Consider the following 6,000-nt stretch of genomic DNA (forward strand, 5'->3'; position numbering starts at 1 on the left):
CAGTCGAGGTCTGCTGTTATATTTTTGTACTTCAGGACCTAATGAACAACAAATTAGAAAATTTTTAGGTTATAAATTTTTCCTCAAAGCATATTTAAGAACCAAAAGTAGTTTTTGGTATATTTTTGCACTGTAATATACTTAAAGCTCCTAAATACGATCAGCAAATATTTTGTTTGCTGTTATGCCTCAATTCGATAAATATTCAGATTTTTGGTCAAATACTATAGATATTGTTTTAATTATGTTAAAACAATATATGTCAGTTGACATTTTTATTAGTTTCAGCCAAAATAAAACATGTTTTACTGTAATCGAGCTTAAAAAATAGCAGAAATGTTTGCTATTTCAGCAAACAGTGACTGCTGTCCCTTTTTCAGCAGACTTTCTGCTGTTTTAGCAGACTTTTCTGCTGTCCCTACTAACAAATTTCTTTGGGTGTATGTTTGCTACAAAAGTTACCGAAACGATTTGTACAAAGAAGATGGTCAAAATATCATTTTTTATATACTTGGAATAATAAAGTTATATTAAATCATCATGTCCTTTTGTATGCTGTCACTTTATCATAAAATATTGGAGCTATACCTAAAAAAGAATCATCTATTGAAAAACTGAAGAAAAATTATAAATCTAGTTAAATTTAGTGTGGAAAATGAACGCACACATGTTAGTGTAATAAATTTTCTAAAACTAAGCATAATGATAATATTTATGGACTTCAGTTCTTTTCAATATCAATTCAGTGATTGCTATAGGAATGTTGGCGAGACGATAACAAAATTGTTCAAAATTATTTTACTAAACAACTGCACACAAGTACTTATATATTATTTTATGAAGGCATGGAGTATGACAATGTATATTCAGAAAACATCTTAGTCATATCAATTCTATTAATATTTCAGAAACATTTTTTATTGAGAAATACTAATTACAAAAATCATTTCTATCAAATTACATACCACATAGTTTGCTGGGTAATACCTAAAAAATAGATTTCAGAACCTAAAATAAAATAACCGACTGAAAAATCAAATGCACGAAGCATTGATATAACTTTTTATTGAAAAAGAAAGAGTTTAAGAGTATTTTTGTATATTAAAATTAAGAAGCCGTTGTCTTCAGATGAAGCCTTCGTCAAAGAAAAATAATAATAATTATAAATATATAACAAACGCTGTAGACGTCTGCGCTCATCCATTTGAAATTCATTTTTCCAAGAAGGGACTTTAAGACAATTTAATAATATACAAATAAATGCACACATATTATTGTGGTACATATTCTAAAACCAGGCATAATGATAATATGTATCGACTTCAGTTTGTTTCAATATCAATTCACCTATTGTAATGGGAACAGCGTAAAAATATTACCAAACTACTGCACACAAGTACTTCTATAAAATTTTATACTTGTGGGTAAATCAATGTTTATTCAATATTCATTCTAGTCATAACAGTTTCATTGGTATTTCAGAAATCCTATCGACTGATCAATAATAAATACAGAATTTTATATAGAAATTTAAAAAATAATAATATTTTTTAAGTTTTCTTTCCTATATCTATTATTATATATTTTTATAGAAGCAAAGAAGATTTTCACTTTCGATATGAAAAACAAAATATGTTTTTATGGGTTTCGAACTTACTGTGTAAGAGAATACAAAGATTCCTAAACCGTGTCGAAAGCAATTCGTTCGCTGCTTCGGGAATGTTTTAAAAATCTATAGTTTTGACTTTTGATCGAATGTAGATATTGGAGAGATTTTTCCGCCGTTAAATAGTTGTTAAGTTTTCTATGTTTGACAAAACAAATCAAACTTGAAATTATATGATCTATTCTAAATTTTAGCAAATGAAATTAACTCCCTATTTAGGTTAATTTCGTTATGCTTGCTCACATGGGCAATGAGGCGATGAAAGCTAGTTTTAACGATATTCTAGACAAATAAGAGACGACTGCTTGGTTGCATGTAATTTGAAAGTGATAAGAAAAAGGTCTACTTTCTAACAATGACTCAAAGACAAGACCACTCCTATGCCATCCCATTAGACATAGATCACTAAAAAAGGGGAGAAAATATTGAAATTCATGTCACAGTATCAAATACCATTTATGGAATAATTACTAAACAGGGGGGTTCACAAAAGTCAAGTCAAAAGATGTACACTGAAAAAAGTTTTCTATTCCGGGGAATGAGGATTTTTAGACAAATAAAATTTTTTAGACTCTAAGGCTATGGTCACACTAGGCAAATATTTGACCAAAGTGAGTGTCAAACATTTTTCCAGATTTTTATTTTTTTTATTCCAAATATCTTGATACGGTTTTTGGTAAATAATCCTACCATAATGTTATATATCCAATATGAGCTAAATAGGTTTTCTGGTTTGGCTGCGGCGAAGGATTCTTTTTTGATTTTTGTCAAATATTTGCCCAGTGTGTTTAAAGGAAAGAGATTTCCTCTAAACAAATATAATAACTGAAATAAATACAAAAAAATCGATGTGTCGCTTGTCATATTCGTTGTTCTTAAAGATAATTTCTTGCTAATAAAGGGGAATTTTATTCGTCTATAATTTCGTTTGGTTGGAAAATATTTTTTCTTTATGTGTATTTTACTCGTGGCCTCATACATTATTATACATGACGAGTACTTGGATGTTTATGATATTTTTTGTCAATTTTATTCTATTTCTTAAATGATATGAAACATCCATTAAATCTCTATGAAAAAAACACGTATCTATAAAAAGTCCAAATGGCCTGTCAAGTTCAAAGTCATAAATTTGCTTTAATTGATTTCACTGTACGCTTAAAAGAATTTAAAAATGTTTCATCTACCGAAAGAAATAAAACACAAAAATGATTTGTCCCTACTTCCGTCAGGGGTTTAGAGAAGGGTGATAAGAGGAAATGTGGTTAGATTGGAAAGGTTGGTTGTAAAACTAAATTTTTAAATTGAACCAAGGAGATTTTTTTCTGACTCCCAACCTTGTGTAGATAGCCTCGGTGCTGTCTCAACACTCATTGCTTTTTAGATTATAATTTTATAATTATTGATATTTTTATGCTGATTGCTAATTTTGCTTAACATTAAGCTTTGGCAATTTATCTAAGCCAAGAGAGTAGCATTTAAAAATCAAATTAAATTGAGGGCGTTTTAAAATAATTTTTGATTTAATATTTTTTTTTTATTTCTATCACATTGAAAAACTTCAGAGTTTGAATGATTTTTTTGTAGGGGGCTGGGTTAAAGGAAATTGTAGGTTATAAAACCAATATTTATTTATTAAAACGGTATTGATTTTGTGATAGACATGACTCTACAAAAATATTGTTAAAGTCATTGGTATAATATAATTTATACGAGGGATAATAATTATTCAGCGTACTTACTATGCAAAGCCGGTTTTACTTTGAAGTTGTTTATTGTAGCAAACCGTAAACGAAATCTGTAAATATAAAAAAAAATAAAAAGATTATTAATTTTCAAAGAAATTTTGAAATTATTTTTATATGAAATGGAAGGAAATTTATGAGATATGGAAAGAGTTAAGAATCTTGAAGTTGGAAACCACATATAAGTCATGAATAAAATGCTCGTAAAATTAACTTAATAAAAATTTTTCAAAGAATTAAAGTTTCAAAAAATTATAATAAACATATTTATTATTTATTGATTTAATTTTAATGGAAATGCATATTCATTTTCGAAGAAATGTTAATTTTTTATATGAAATGGAAGGTAATGTTATATTTTTGGGATATGGAATGAAGTTGGAAACCACATATTAATAAGTCATGGACAAATGCTCGTAAAATGAACTTAATAAAAATTTTTCAAAGAAATAAAGTTTCAAAAAATTATAATAAAAATATTTATTATTTATTGGTTTAATTTTAATGGAAACGCATATTCATTTTCGAAGAAATTTAAAATTTTTTTATATGAAATGGAAGGTAACGTTATATTTTTGGGATATGGAATGAAGTTGGAAACCACATATCAATATGGACTTGAACTTAATAAAATTAAAAAAAAAAATAAATTTCAAAAATTATAATAAAATGGATTTATTATTTAGTTTTTTTTTTTTAAGACATCCATGTCAAAACAATAATCAAGATTATTATTTATTTATTTTTCCTAAGACTTTTTCATTTTTTTTTTCATTTTTTTTTTTTTGTAAATGGAAAAAATTCCTAATGTCTTAATGAAAGTGGAAACCAATTATTCCTCATAGACAAGAAGTAGTAAATACCTAAAAAAAATTTCAAAAATTTTTATTCTTTGAAATTTTAATTTAGTTTTAATTCTTTGAAAAAAAATAATTTATTTTGTTTTTCATAAGACCTTCACGTGCAAATATAATAAAAAAATGTTTATTAGTAATTTATTTATTTAGTAATTTTCCTACGACATTAATTTTGGATTATTTTAAATGCAAAAAAAAATCTTATTTTTATGTGATATGGATAGAGTTTGAATCTTAAAAAAAAAATAAGTTGTAGGGTACACATGCGTCACAGTTAAACAAAAAAAAATGACTATAACCTTCAACTAATAACATTTTTCAAATATGTACATTTGAAAATTATAATAAAATATATTTATTGTTTATTTTGCTTTGTTCATAAGACCACCATGTGATAATTATAATAACAAGTATTTATTATTAATAATTTATTTAATCTATTATTAAGACTTCAATTTTTGATTATTACAAATACAAAAAAAAAATCTTATATAAAATTTTATAAAAAAAAACAGAATGAAATCGAAGAACATATATGCAGCATAGACAAATATTTTTAAATCTAAAGAATAAATATTTAAAATATATAATCAATATAAAATTTATTTTTTTTATTAAAATATTTTATATAATTACATATTATAATAAATTTATAGGAAAAACGGCAACTATCAACTTGGGTTATTGGCTTAAAATATATTAATAACATTTTTCAAAAGCTTTAAATTTGAAATTTATAAAAAATCATTATTTAATTATTTTTATTTTTTTTTTTCAGAAGACCTCTATGTGATAATAATAATAAAAATTATTTATTATTTTTTCTTAAGACTTCAATTTTGGATTATTGCAAATACAAACAAAATCGTATATAAAATTTTATAAAAAAAGAATGAAATCGAAGAACACATATGCAGCATAGATAAATAATATTAAATATTTGAAGTTAGTATTTAATATTATTTGTCTATGCTGCATATGTGTTCTTCGATTACATTCTTTTTTTTTATAAAATTTTATATGATTAAAATTTTTTTGAAGAATAAATATTTAAAATATATAATCAATATAATCAAATTACATATAGTATTTATTTATTTTTTTTTATTAAAATATTTTATATAATTACATATTATAATAAATTTATAGGAAAAACGACAACTATCAAAAATTTATAGGAAAAACGACAATTATCAACTTGGGCTATTGGCTTAAAATATATTAATAACATTTTTCAAAATCTTTAAATTTGAAATTTATAAAAAATCATTATTTAATTATTTTTATTTTTTTTTTTTTCAGAATATCTCTCTTACTATTAATATTTTGAGCCTTACGATGAATTTGCAAGGGCCAAAAAAATTTTATATTTAAGGGATGTGGAAAAATTTGCATCTTAAAATGAGACTGGAACTTCCATATGCGTCATGGACAATAGATAATAAATATAAACTGCATCAGTTTTCTAATTCCAAATTTAAATTTGAATATTATAATAAAATATATTTGCTATTTGAGACCTCCATGAGAAAAAATATATATTATTTATTTAATCTTTTTGACTAAGACTTCAATTTTTTATTATAGTAACTGGAAACAAGGACAAAAAAAAAAATGAAGTATGTGATAACAAGTTTCACGAAATTTTTTCATTCACAATTTTAATTGAGTTTTAAAAAATATACAATTAAAAATTTGATTGAATCAACAAATTTTTTAATTGAAATAAAAA

The 6,000-nt window shown here is 24.2% G+C and overlaps 1 protein-coding gene across 1 annotated transcript in view; it reads right to left on the reverse strand.

The window, feature by feature from the left end:
• cv-c (RhoGTPase activating protein) overlaps positions 1 to 3,465 on the reverse strand; it is a 382,780-nt gene extending 379,315 nt beyond the window's left edge. Inside the window, exon 1 of the mRNA XM_075292001.1 lies at positions 3,409 to 3,465. The gene's annotated coding sequence lies outside the window, so the exon portion shown is untranslated. The remainder of the gene's footprint in view (positions 1 to 3,408) is intronic.
• Between the last annotated feature and the right edge of the window lie 2,535 nt (positions 3,466 to 6,000).

Source organism: Haematobia irritans, chromosome 1 (genome assembly GCF_050003625.1).
Source record: "Haematobia irritans isolate KBUSLIRL chromosome 1, ASM5000362v1, whole genome shotgun sequence".
In the NCBI taxonomy this organism is placed as follows: domain Eukaryota; kingdom Metazoa; phylum Arthropoda; class Insecta; order Diptera; family Muscidae; genus Haematobia; species Haematobia irritans.